Raw genomic sequence first — 14,377 nt, 5'->3', positions numbered from 1 at the left:
CATTTTAAAGATGAGAAAACTGGCTCGTGGAGGTTAAGTGCTTGCCCAAGATCACATAGCCATGCAGTGATTTGAACCTCCATCTGACTCAAGAACTTTTGTTCCTCTCTTTGTACACACACACACACACACACACACACACACACACACACACGTATATATGTATATGTTTTTTAAGTAGGCTTCATGCCCAGTGTGGGGCTTGAACTCATGACCCTGAGGTCAAGACCTGAGCTGAGATTAAGAGTCAGACGCTTAATTGACTGAGCCACCTAGGCGCCCCACCTGTGAGCAATATTTCTGAGAAAAGAGAGAGAAAAGGAAGGAGTCTTCCTTTACCTTCTAGGTGAAGAATGAGGCACAGAACACTTAGGCAGCTTGCCCAAGGTTACATGGACACTGAGGTTTTCCTCCGTGAGGGTGGATCCCACGGTGTCTCTAGACACTTGTAGGGCTGATGTGTAAAGGGGAGCAAACTGGGATGCCTTGCTCCAGAGTAGAGAGCTAGGACCAGTGCATTGAAATAGACTGACCTGGGATAAGTGGAAAGGACAATGTTTCTCACAAAACTGTCCACTATGAAATGAGATGGAAATGTATTTTTCTCAGATATAAAGAGGTTTGGAGGTAGGCAATCCAGAGTCAGTTATGATGGCTCCATAAGGTCATTAGGTACAGGCACACGGGGCAGTGGCCCTGTTTGTTGTAACTTCGACCCTGAATCCATGCCAGGACCCAGACCAGGGTTTGGGATTCTGAAGGTCTTTCGCATGAATAATTTTATCGAATTCATAGGAGCTATTTATGGCTTTAGGGAAGCAGACTATGGAAGATTTATTTTTTGCTTATTACTCCTATGTCTAGCAGTGTTTTCCTGATTTACTTTCCTTGTATATCCTGCCATTTTATGAATTCAGTGTTATACATCTTTTTAGTCTGTTTAGTACCTATTGATTCTTTTGTGTGCATACTGAAGATTGCCCCAGGGCATTCAGATGCTGGTGGAAAATAATTACTGTGCCAAGTAGTGAAAATAAAAGTGACAACCCATGAACCTTTGTTTAGGACAAGGTAATTGAGTGAAATCAGATTTGCTTCATTATTCTAGGAAAACAATACCACTTATTAGAATATTTCCTATTGAGATCTGTTATTTTCCTTTTTTTTTTTTTTTTAACCTTAACATGCTCATTCATGGAGGGAAAGTCGTGTATTTAATGAAGTCATTAACTCAACAGTTCTGAGCAATACAGATGCCGTCCCTGCCAGCATATAGTTTACCAAATAGCAGGAAATAAAATTACAGTGGCGTATAATAAATGATATGATGGAATAATTACAGGTGGTGTAGGCACACACACAGAGACACTTAAGCCAGTATTTGGAGCTAAGGGACAGCTTCCTGAGGAAGTAACATTTAGGCTGAACCCTAAAGGTGATAAGAATTAGCCACAAGATTTTTCCAGGCATAAGAAGCAACATGCATAAAAACCAAGGGACAAGGGAATGCTGGTGCATTTGAAGGACTCAGAGGCATTCTCTTTCATTGAGAGCCTGGAGGCTATAGGTGCTGACTGGTTAGTTGTGGCTAGCTCACAGAAATCCTATAAGCCACGTGAAGGATCCTTAGGGCATTGAGATGCCATTGTGAGATTTAAACTAGGGAATGATACCTGAAGTTTGAGTTCCAGAGGGGTGAAGACAGTTGGGGATGGAGTGGTTTGGCATGTGGAAAGAGTTGAGTGCAAATGAGGAACCTAAAAGGTGGCCAGCTTGGTTGGAGTGCGGGGGCAGTGAGAAAGGGCCCTGTTAAAGTCTGGAGTCTCCAGTGTGAGTCTTGTGGTCGTGTGAATCATTTTTTTACTTTAGCCTAAGAAAACCATTCGAGCTTCTGTGTAGCAAATGGACTGGAGGCACACGTGGAAAGAGAAGAGAAACTAGTTAGGAGGCCATTTTTAGTGGTCCATGGAAGAGAGAGGTGATGGCAGCTTGGGCTAAGATGGTCAAGCAGATAAAATGGAGAGAAATGGCCCAATATGTGTAAAATCTGAGGACACTTGCTTACAGGGCATGGGAGAGAGATTAAAAGGAGAGCCAGGTACTTAACTTAAGCCCAGGCTGATGTTCATTGTATGAATTTCAGGGATCCTGACTCATGTGGTTGGTTGTGCACAGTGCACTGGTCTGGGAGGCCGGTAGAAGATGGACTCAGGATGGTGTTGTATTGTTGCCCACATGCTCACAAAAGAATCCACTGGCCACCTCTGGCGGAGCTCCTTACTGGTGGGCAGGAAGGAAGCCTGAGGTTGATAGCATGATCATACAGTGTGTGTGCTCCCCTTCTCACACCTTTGGCCCATAGTCTTGGTTCGACCCCCTGGAGCCTCGTGGAGTGAGTGTAATCCTTCTTCCACATGATAGCTTCCTCAGGGTGCACATCCCGTTCCTTCTGCCATTCTTCTGTGGCTTGTTGTTCAAGCCTTTTGCCAGACTGTCAGTCACCTTCCTTCAGGCATCTTCCATTGTGTAGTGTCCTTCGTCAGATATGATCGTTTGCAGTTGGCCAAAACCTCAGAGGCCTTGGGAGGACACAAATTCTTTGTTTAACATTTATATTTCTGGTTATAAATGGTAATATAAACTTACAAAATATTAAAAATATAGAAAAGTATAAGGAAACAATGTAGATTACTGTAGCACTATCCTCCTAATTAGCTTAAATTTTGGTTTAATTTCTTCTACTCTTCTTTATGCATATTGTTTTTTAATGGTTATGGATAGGCCTCTTGCTTTTAAAGTTTATTTTTTTTTTAGTGAGCTCTATCTCCAACATGGGGCTTGAACACACATCCCCTGAGATCAAGAGTTGCATGCTCTTCCCGCTGAGTTAGACAGGCGCCCTGTCCTCTTGCTTTTATGTTCAACTTTCCCATGTCATTCGAAGTTCTTTAACGATTTCCTGGTATAAAAATTGTTTCCAGATATTGACTTTTATATATAACATGCAAGTGCCCATAAGTAACAGTGATGCCGGACATGAATCTTGTTGGCATGCCTCATCTCCTTAGGATAGATTCCTAGAGCGTGATTACTGGGTACACACATTTTTGGGGTCTTGGTACATATGGCCAGATTGTCCTCCAGAAGGGGTTCACCCATTCCTTTCCTTTGCCCCCCAATAGGGTTAGATGAATTTGTCCATTTCATTATGCCCTCGCCCTTGCCCTGTCCAGAGAAGATGATAGAGATAGAAGTCCCAGGGTGGAATACCACTAAGTCAGACAGCTAACATTTTTTCAGGGCTTACTTGTGTGCCGAGCACTCGCTAAGCATGTTTCATGTATTTGTATCCAGTACTTCTTATGTTCACTCTACAACATTAGGTGATATTATAGATAAATAGACACACAGAAATTAAGGGACTTGCCCAAGGTCCAAGGTCACACAGGTAGTTTAACAGTGAAAATAATTTTGGTACAGGTAACAGAGTACTTGACTAAAAGAGGCTTTTGTTTTAGGTTTTTGTTTTGTTTTGTTTAGTTTTAGACTTTTAGAAAGTAAACCTTTTATCTTCAAGTATAACATATATAAAGGGGCACCTGTCTGGCTCATTCAGTGGAATGTGTGACTCTTGATCTCGGGGTTGGGAGTTCAAGCCCCACGTTGAGCGTAGAGATTACTTAAAAATAAAATCTTACAAGAAACATACAGAAAAGTGTACATATCTTCAGTGGTGTTTCTTGACGAATGACAAAACGTTTCTTAAAAAAAAAAAAACTATCGTGTGTGTGTATGTGTGTGAGAGAGAGAGAGGGTAGGGGGAGACAGAGTGTGAGCACACATGTGGGCAGATAGGAGTGAGGCTGGGGGTCTCAAGGGACCTGCTGAAGGAGGGGGCTGCAGATCCCCCAGTCAGAGAATGTGGTCTCGGCCTCTCAGAGCTGTGACTGCTCCAGTGAATGGGACATTAATTCTGCTGCTGGCAGCCCGGAACAGGCGATGCTTGTTCAGATGCTTTGGGGGGAGGAGCGTTGCTCTAATTTAATTATGAATCTCGGGGATGCAAACTATGATCCTCTCCAACCTGCTGTGCTGGATGCAGGGATGCTACTGGATGCTTCCCAGGTCTTGCAGCTGGCCTGAAGAGGAAGGGGTAAGGGACTATAAATATCCTTCAGGGGAGGTGCATCTCCACCCAGAAGGAATGTGAACAGCAGAAATCTGGATCCAAAATCTGACCAGTCCCCCAATCACTTGTGTCTAAACCTGGAAGGTTACAACAGCGCCTTGGAAAGCTAGAACTGGAGTGATCGCATGTCCTCGTGTGCCTTGGACAGTCCCGGTTTACACCTGTCTTCCTGGTGCCGTTGCTGTAACAACACCCCCTTTTCACTCCCCAACATGTCATTTATTATACAAAATGGGTGTGTAATAAATTGTATGGTTACCTACTTAGAGACGGTGTTTGATATCTACCCCTTTTGTGCAGTGTGACCTTAGACAAGTTGCTCTACCTCTGTGAGCTTCATTTTCCACATCTGCCACACAGGGTTGTAGTCAAGATTAAGTGAGGCAGTAGGTACTAAGCCATTATTCCTGTCCTGGCTCAGAACAAGGACTTGGATTTTAAGGCCTTTACAATTCTATCTTTGGGGCACCTAGGTGGCTCAGTTGGTTGAGTATCTAACTTTGGTTCAGGTCATGATCTTATGGTTCATGAGTTCAAGCCCCGCATGGGGCTCACTGTTGTCAGGGCAGAGCCTGCTTCAGATCCTCTGTCCTCTACTCTCTCTACCCCTCCCCCGCTCATGTGCTCACACTTGCGTGCTCTCTCTCTCTCTCTCTCAAAAATGAATAAACATATAAAAAAATAAAATTTTATCTTTGCTGTTATCATTGTAGTTGGAATTTTCTTCAAACCATGATGATAAACTGAATATCTGAGATAGCAGAGGCGGGGAAGCTCTGCATTTTTCCCATCTACCTCCTAAAGAATTTGCTTTTCTTCTTCCCAGGATAGAAAGAATAATTGTTAGGACTTTCCTTCAGGGTTATATACCAAATGCAGAATCTAACAACTTCTGAAGTGTGAACTAATAACCACAGTGAAGCAGGCTTGGACTTAAATGCCTCAGTCTTCACTTTAGGAGAATGCTTAAGAAATCCTGAGAAAATCGGGGCGCCTGGGTGGCTCAGTCAGTTGAGTGTCCGACTTCAGCTCAGGTCATGATCTCATGGTTTGTGGGTTTGAGCCCTGTGTCGGGCTCTGTGCTGACAGCTCAGAGCCTGGAGCCTGCTTCGGATTCTGTATCTCCCTCTCTGCCCTTCCTCTGCTCGTGGCTTGTGTTCTCGCTCTCTCACTGTCTCAAAAATGAATGAACATTGAAAAAATTAAAAAAAAAAAAGAAATCCTGAGAAAATATTCAGTATTTATGGTGTGACATGCAATCTTGTTTATGCCTGTTGTCTTTGTATATATTTTGTAATTTTTTATTTATTTTGAGAGAGAGAAAGAAAGCACAAGTGGGGGAGGGGCAGAGAGAGAGGGAGACAGAGAATCCCAAGTAGGCTCTGTGCCTTCAGTGCAGAGCCCAATGCAGGGCTCAGTCCCACAGTGACTTCATGACCTGAGCTGAAATCCAGAGTCAGACACTTAACCAGCTGAGCCACCCAGGCACCCCTTGGTGTAATTATTAATAGCATTCCCCTTCACTCTCAAACGTGGCTCAGTTTAGAGGGTAAATTGTATGGTTATGCTAAATATTTAGGATCTGTGTAAGCCTGTCTATCTTGAGGTTAACAAGGCAATATCCAAAAACAGGAGAATGGGTGAGTAAAGAGTGACATATTCCTACAACAGATTATATTGCTATATTATAATAGCAGTGAAAATGAAGTATAATTATGTGTATAAACACGTAAAACTAAAAAAATGAATATTCAGTGAAAAAGCAAGTTGCAGAAGAATACCTACTATGTAATTTCACTTACGTGAAGTTTAATAAAGCAAAATTAAATGATTTATTGCTTACAAATACATATATATGTGATGAAGCTATAAAGAAAGCAGAATGAGGGGCGCCTGGGTGGCGCAGTTGGTTAAGCGTCCGACTTCAGCCAGGTCACGATCTCGCGGTCTGTGAGTTCGAGCCCCGCGTCGGGCTCTGGGCTGATGGCTCAGAGCCTGGAGCCTGTTTCCGATTCTGTGTCTCCCTCTCTCTCTGCCCCTCACCTGTTCGTGCTCTGTCTCTCTCTGTCCCAAAAATAAATAAACGTTGAAAAAAAATTAAAAAAAAAAAAAAAAAAAAAAGAAAGCAGAATGATTAACTCAGAATCCAGATTGATGTTTACCTATGTAGGGAGGAGGTCGTGGGGGAGGGAGGAAGGGCCCAGGAATTATAGAAAGACACAAAGGGCTTCAAATATACGGATATCACTCTTTTTTGTAAACTATGGGGTGGGTATGTGGGTGTTTCATTATTATCTTCGTATGTAAAATGCACGTAAAATGTATGTACATTCTCTTGATTCCTTGGGATACTTTATACACACGCACAAATACACAAGAAATCATATACACAGAATAAAAATAAAACAAGATGCGTGATACCAAATTTTACACTTTATCTGTGGGTTGTTTTGGGGGTGATTGTTCACAGTCGAGTGATTTTAGGGAGAAGGTAGGCAGACTTTTAAGCTCAGAGCTGAGAGGATAGTGAGGCAAATTGATAGTGCCTTGAAATCTTTCAAACCCTGGAGGTTACGGGGCAAGCATTCGTTTGTTTCTCCTGCCAGTATCACTCCACCTCTCCTGTACTGATGTTCTTCCAGTGAGCGTTTTGTTAATCCTCTAACGTGTATTGTATCTTTTAATTCTCAAAGAAGTGCAGTGACCTACGTTCTGCTGTTATTTCCGTTGTATGGTTAAGGGCAGCGGAGCTCCAAGGGGTCAAGAAAGCTGCCCAGGCAGTAGTGTGTGCCCTGGGAACCTTTCATTGTCTGCCCCCCCTGCTGCCTCCCGGTGCCTGCAGTAAAACACTAAGTAATGCCCAGTGCCGCCTGGGACCGAGGTGGAGGTGCACGCTGGACGCCTGCAGTTTTACAAAAGGCTTTGCTCCTCACTCTTGAGGATGACGTCTTTGTTAGGCTTCACTTGCCCCGTGTCTCTGTTACCTGCAGTCCCTGTGGCTCCGTTAACAGGATGGCTGCTCCCCTGGTGACCTTTGGGTTAAAGGGGTCCAACCCCTGATCCAGGTGATTAGGATGTGACTGTTCTCTGCAGAGCAGAAACATCCATACCTCAGGTGCTTTTGACCCAACCGATTTGGACTTAGTTCTTCTGTTGAATTCACAGACTTAGTGTGGTTATCTTAAGAAAAACAAAATGAAAGAAAAAAAGAGGGGGGCTTCCTAAGTAGAGATGATTGGGTCCCAGCAGGAGGGACCGCTGGAGTCAGAGAGGCCGTTCAGTGGAATAACAAACAGCCTGATCCCTGGTTTTGAATCCCTGCTCCGCCACTTACCACCTGTGACCTTTGGCAGGTCACGGTCACCTCACCTCACTGAGATCTGGTCTGCTCAGCTATAGGTTAGAGATGATAGCACTGTGCCAGGCTGTATCTTGTTTGCCCCAAAGCCACTACCAAAGTCAGGCAAAAGTCACTTAAACTCAGGAAAATGGGCCATGCCCCTGGGCTTAGAGACAAGTATGTGAGTGCGTTCTGGTCTGAGATGTAGGGGAAGTCTGCAGGGGGGCTACTGGGAGATTTTCTTCCTGGGCAAGAGGGGGGTTGGGGAGGAGAACCTCCTCCTGTGCTCCTTCTTGCTTCCTGCTCTGAATGTAGCCGTGCTTGGATGTGATGTGTGGCAACCACTGCAGCCACTTCATGACTGCGATGGGGGAGACCCAGAGAGTCACAGAGACAGCAACCCCTTGGCCTAAGCATGCTCCCAAGCATCCCTGGAATTCTTTATATCCAGATTTCTTGTTACACAAGGAAAATAGAGCCCCATTTCTGTAAGCTACAGTTAGCCATGTTTTCTGTTACTTGCAATCAAAAAATTATATTTTTAAAGTGTTTTTTGAATTTATTTACTTAGAGAGAGAGAGCACGCGTGCGTGAGCATGGGGGCGGGACGGAGAGAGAGAATCCCAAGCAGGCTTTGCACTGTCAATGCAGAGCCTGATGCAGGGCTGAATCTCATGAACCAAGAGATTTGACCTGAGCCGAGATCAAGAATCAGACACTTAACTGACTGAACCAGCCAGGCGTCCCCCCAAAAATGATTTTAAAAGTATTCCTTATTGGTGGGTGTGTGTGTGTGTGTGTGTGTGTGTGTGTGTGTGTGTGTGAGAGAGAGAGAGAGAGAGAGAGAGAGAGAGAGAGAGAGAGAGAGAGAGGGAGTTAGAATATATTTTTGACATGTCTGGAACAGAGTAGATACATAATTGTAGCTGCTGTCATCATTACCTGACCATCACATCACCATCACCCCCCAGTGTACCTCCACAGGCTGGGCAGACTGTAGGGGTAGCATAAGAGAAAAAAATGTTGGACGATTTTGTCTCTTCCCTTACTCTGTGCACCCAGCCTCTTTTTTTTTTTTTTAAGTTTTTCTTTCTCTCTCTCTCTTTTTTAAGATTTTATTTTTAGGCAATCTCTACACCTAGTGTGGGGCTTGAATTTACAACCCTGAGATCAAGAGTCACACGCTCTACCGACTAAGCCAACCAGGTGCCTCTTAAGTTTTTAGTTAAATTCGTTAACTCTTTTCAGGCTCTTTTCAGGATTACTTTGGCTATTCAAAGTCTTTTTGTAATATATACACAAACTTTAGGGTTGTTTTTGTAGCTCTGTGAAAATGCTGTTGGTATTTTTATACGGATTGCATTAAACTTGTAGATTGCTTTGAGTAGTATTGACATCTTAACAATATTTGTTTTTCCAATCCATGAACATGGGATGTTTTTCCATTTCTTTGTGTCCTCTTCAGTTTCTTTCATCAGTGTTTTATAGTTTTCAGAGTACAGGTCTTGCGCCTCTGTGGTTAAGTTCGTTCCTAGATATCATATTATTTTTGGTGCAATTGTAAAGGGGATTGAATCCTTAATTTTTCTTTCTGCTGCTTCGTTATTGGTGTACAGAAATGCAACAGATTTCTGTATGTTGATTTTGTATCCTGCCACTTTACTGAATTTATCAGTTCTAGCAGTTTTTTGGTGGAGTCTTTCAGGTTTTCTCTATGTATTGTCATGTTTTCTGCAAATAGTGAAAGTTTTACTTCTTCTTTCCTGATTGGGACTCCTTGTATTTCTTTTTGTTGTCTGATTGCTGTGGCTAGGGCTTCCAGTACTATGGTGGATAAAAGTGGTGAGAGTGGACATCCCTGTCTTGTTCCTGACTACAGAGAGAAGGCTGTCAGTTTTTCCCCATTTAGGATGATATTAGCTGTTCACGTCTTGCCTCTCATAAGAAGTTGTATGAAGCATGGTAGGGTGCCTGATTTTGGGGAATGAATAGGAATGAAAAGAGGAGTAGAAAAAAATTGCTTTGGGACACCTGGGGGGCTTAGTTAGTTGAGTGTCTGACTCTTGATCTCAGGGTCTGAGTTTAAGCACCACACTGGGCTGTGTGCTGGGCATGATGCCTACTTGAACAAGAGAGAAGAAAATGGCATTAGAAAGAAATCAGGTGAGCAGAATAGGCTTATGGTTTGAATTTATCGCTCTCACATTTTTATGTTCCTGAAATAGGATTCAGTCATGTTGAGTCCTTGATCAAAATCAAAATTTTTAAATAAATGCAGATGTGTTTGTTTTTTTTATAAGCTTATTAGCATTCATGACTTAAAAAGTGTTAATGGTTATACCCTTAAAATCTTGAATGGCAATTCCTTTGTAAACAGGTGCCTAGGGAATAGTGCTTTTTTTTTTTTTTTACACAACAAACATTTCTGGTAGAGGATTATTATAATGAAGCAAAGTGTCTATTTTCAGCTTCCAATTACCTTTCAATCCAGTTGCCATCATTAAACTACACTTGCGTTTAGTGTGCTAGAAGTTGGAGAAATGAGTGCATTACCATCAGAGCATGAAGGCCAGTGCTTTGTATGGGCATTGCTGGAGCAGTTTCTCAGATTCTGCATCCTCCAGTGCCTTCATTTGGGGTTGCTGCTTGCGCGAAGTGCTGGTCGCTAGTTGGAATAATTTTCAAACCCTGGTGTGGATTGTCTCGTTCCCCACAGTTGCATTTTCTTTGTGGCACATTTTCGCTTTAAGCAGCGTCCTTGTGATGATTCCAGATTTGTCATGATAATAAAAGAGAGAATGCTCTTACGTACTTGGTGCTACCTACAAAGTGGACATTTTGAACATCCCCTTGTGGGGAGGGGCACAAGCCCCAGCTGGTCGTCTTCAGTTGTCACAGAATGGAGAAGCGGAGACCTCGATCCTCTGGAGAGAAACGAAGAGGGAGTCTTTGATCTGCAGAGTTTGCTGTGTGCAGCCGAAGGGTGGAGGGGGCACGAGAGGACGGGGAGAAATGGGTGAGGTGGGCAAATGGGGCTGCAGCGTTGGCTCTGTGGGCCAAACCTGGAATAAGGTGGAGCCCACCAGGGACGCTGTTGCAGATACTTACCAGCTGGTACAAAACAGGTACCACCCCGTAACTGCTTCGGGCCGCGGCACTGGAACAGTGCCCCAAGAGTTGCTGGTGTGCAGGCATGAATTCATGGAGGAGGTCTGGGTGCCGGAGAAGACACCGGTTGCGTGAGAACACTGAAGAGGCTGGAGGTACAAGAATCCTTAAAAACTTAAGCCGGTGCAACCGTACCATAGTGCGCAAGCAGAAAATCAACTCGGCTGATGTGTTTGTGTTCCCCACAACGACATTGTGTAGGAAAAGGGCAGGTAGAGTGTAGACCTCGCCTGGTGCCAGGCACACAGCAGGTGCTTGACAGATATTCCTGAGAGAATTTATAAATGCACGTGCCATGAAACAGTGTATCAGAAATCCTCCCTTTGGGCTACAAGAGTTAATTTCCATGAGAACCTTCTTGCGTTTTGCTGGGTTTGGGATTATTTGTATATTATGTGATTTTCAAAACGTGAAATGGTGGTATGGATAGAAAAGGAAAAACAAGATGTCCTTGTAGAGAGAAAAGAATAATTTTTCCTTTAAATAAAACCAGAGAGAGCTGTTGAATCTCCTGGTATTTTTACCTTTGTTGTCTATCTTGTAAAATTCATGCAGGATAAAAATCAACAGTCTTTTACAAAGGCAGCTAGTTCAGTGTTTTAAGGGGGCATATATTAGGTGGCTTGAAATATCTGTGATGGAGAATTGCAATAGAATGTACTTTTTCTGCTGAGAAAATGATAGCGATCACTTTGTAACCGCAGGCACGGTATCGGAATGAAACATGGTGTTTGTGTGTTAAGGCAGAATGTCTCTTTGCGGTGATGGTGAAGGCAGCAGCCGGCTTGGCCAAGTCAAGCAGTATCTGTTCTATAACGAATAAAACTTCTATGGCCTTTGAATACCAGACTAACCCCAGTGGAAAAAAAAAAAAGTGCATGTCATAGGAGCTTGGGAATAGTGGATAGTTCTGACGAGCTCTCTTAGGAGGAGCTAAAGTATATGCAATTTTTGATGGAACGTAAAAGATTCCAGAGAATTTGTTTATTTGACTTACGCTACTCCTTTAAAAAAAATTGAAGTGATTTTCAACAGATGTATAATAATGACATTAATGAAGTGGGTCTAGAAAATGAAAAATCAGAGCCAAGGGAAAGAGAATGCAAACTATTATGTGTCCATGGTGCTTAAGGGAAACTTTATCGAGGCCCCAGGGCCTTGGGGCTCAGGCAGGAGGCTTCCCCGTGGGCAAAGGAAGAGCCAGTGGAGGACCTCACTTGACCTTCTTCTTGGGGTGCAGGTTGTCGGTGTGGCCACTGCTCTTCTTGCGGCAGTTGATCGCACAAGGGTGCAGGTGAGCATGAGGCTTGCAGCCGAGCCTCTTGTCACAGGTGTGTTTCTGGGCCGGCTGGTGGAGGGAAAGCTCCATGATGCCGCCCCATGGGCGAAGCACCAGTGCAGGGTGGACTCTTTCTGGATATGGTAGTCTGACAGAGTGTGGCCAGCCTCCAGCTGTTTGCCCGCGAAAATCAGATGCTGCTGGACAGGTGGGGTGCCCTCTTTGTCTGGGATTTTGACTTTGACATTGTCAGTGGTGTCACTGGGCTTGACCTCAAGGGTGGTGGCTTTGCCCATCAGGGTCTTCACAAAGATCTGTGTCTCTGCATCTGCACAAGGCCACCGCCACTGCCAAACCGCTCAGCTGCCTCACTGAAGAGAAAGAGCGAAGGTAGGCTCTTTGATTGTTATGGAGAACTTCCTGGCAGCCATGGCCAAAGGGAGTCATGATAAGGTACGTAACTCACACTCTTGGAGAGAAGAGAGCATGTGAGTTTTTCAGAGGAAGCAAACCTTTTGTAAAAGATTGCAGTTTGGGGACGCCTGGACGGCTCAGCGGGTTAAACGTCTCACTTCGGTTCGGGTCATGATCTCACAGCCTCTGTTGGATGGCCTCTGTGAGACGGCTGACAGCTCGGAGCCTGGAGCCTGCTTCGGATTCTGTGTCTCCCTCTCTCTGCGCCTCCCCAGCTCACACTGTCTCTCTTTCTCTCTCTTTCTCTCAAAAAATAAGTAAACATTAAAAAAAAATAAAATAAGGACGTCTGGGTGGCTCAGTCAGTTAGGCGTCTGACTTTGGCTCAGGTCATGATCTCACTGCTCATGAGTTCAAGCCCCACCTCGGGTTCTGTGCTGACAGCTCGAGCCTGGGGCCTGTTTCAGATTCTGTCTCCGTCTCCCTGCCCCGCCTCTGCTTGCTCTCTGTTGCTCTCAAATATAAAATAAAACAAGAAAAAAAAAAGTTTTTTAGTTAATAAAAAAAGATTGCAGTTTTAATTATTATTTTGAAACTGAGGATCTTATTTTGATCATTTGGTTTACTTACTTTGTCCCCTGTTGTTTTTTTTAACTGTTATAGTTACTCCTTTGCTTCGTAGTTTCCGTATTGTCAGTAATCCACTCATTAGTTCCATCAAGGATACAGAGACAGGAAAGGAGGTGAATTCAGAATAGTCAGCTTTGTAGTTAGTTACTATTGTGGTTAAAGTCATACATGATGTCATTTTAACTAAGTTTGCACTGTTGATGACATTTTTTTTTTTTATTCTTTGAGAACACAGAACAGAGAGTTATTTATATTTTTTAAAGCCCTGTAACTTTATATAAACCCATCTAGCTTTTCACTGGGCTGGGGATTGGAACCCTTAATCAGTCTGTCAGTGTTAAAAAGTTAAATTCATGTCCACATCTTTATACATTTAATGTACATCTATAATAATCTAAAGTAGTATAATCAAAAAAATTTCTATTTGCTTCAGAAGAAAATTTTTGAACATTTTTTTAAGTGTATTTATTTTGAGAGAGAGAGCGTGTGTGTACCAGTGGGGGCAGGGGTAGAGAGAGGGAAAGAAAGAATCCCAAGTAGGCTCTGCACTGTCAGCACAGAGCCCAGTATGGAGCTTGAACTCAAGAACCACGAGATGATGACCTGAGCCAAAATCAGGAGTTGGACTTTTAACCGACTGAGGCACCCCATACATGTTTTTTTAATTTTTAATGGCTATATAATATATGCCAGTGTTTTGTATGGTAATTCAGACCTACAGTATATTTAAGTATCTGTTTTCTCAGTGAATATTTTTCAGCAAACATATGTACATTTCACTGTTGAAGAAAATACAAGTGATGGGTTTACTAGATCGAAGAATATGCCTACCTTGACCATTGTATTATTCTCTGAAAGCATCAGTTAACTTTTTCACATTCTCACCCACAAAGCGGAGAAAAAGTGCTGTTGATAAACTAGTTATCTCCAAGCAACTTATGAACAGCTCTTTCCATCTCCTTTGTGGCTCACCTCTGTGTATCCAGTTCTCCCGATAGGCTTGGCATTCCTGGCAGCAAATTCTCATAACTGGCATTTAGTGATGTCAATGATGCCCTCCTTTTAAAATATCCATCTATTGTATTTTGAGTTTCTGGTATATGGAATGTTGTGGCAGCAACTGCCAGTTGTGCGCAGCATTCATTCTCTCTTTTTCAGAACCCACCAGTTTTAGCTGGTACATAGCCGTCCAGAATAAAGACTCTGTTTCCCAGCCTTCCTGGTCACCAGAGGAGGCTAGGTGGCTAGTTCTGGCTGATAGAATGTGAGTGCAAGGGTTGTTGGGGAACCTCTCGGATCCTTTTGAAAAAACTGGTGTGTGCCCTTTGCCTTCTCTTTCTTGTTTACCTCTTCCTCC

The 14,377-nt window shown here is 43.4% G+C and overlaps 1 protein-coding gene, 1 long non-coding RNA gene and 1 pseudogene across 5 annotated transcripts in view; 1 reads left to right on the top strand and 2 right to left on the bottom strand.

Moving 5' to 3' along the window:
* TMCC3 (transmembrane and coiled-coil domain family 3) overlaps positions 1–14,377 on the top strand; it is a 329,016-nt gene that overhangs the window by 58,781 nt on the left and 255,858 nt on the right. The gene's annotated exons all lie outside the window — the stretch shown is intronic.
* Positions 2,108–14,216, bottom strand: LOC111561404. The gene is made up of 2 exons (XR_002743981.2): positions 13,993–14,216; positions 2,108–2,579 (listed from the first exon to the last, which is right to left on the bottom strand). It is a non-coding gene; the product is annotated as an uncharacterized LOC111561404 (long non-coding RNA).
* On the bottom strand, positions 9,356–12,684 carry LOC101091292 (annotated as a pseudogene).

The sequence above is a fragment of the Felis catus genome, chromosome B4, assembly GCF_018350175.1.
Source record: "Felis catus isolate Fca126 chromosome B4, F.catus_Fca126_mat1.0, whole genome shotgun sequence".
Taxonomy (NCBI): domain Eukaryota; kingdom Metazoa; phylum Chordata; class Mammalia; order Carnivora; family Felidae; genus Felis; species Felis catus.
Note: the sequence above shows the minus strand (reverse complement) of the source record. Positions and strands in the feature narration are given on the sequence as shown.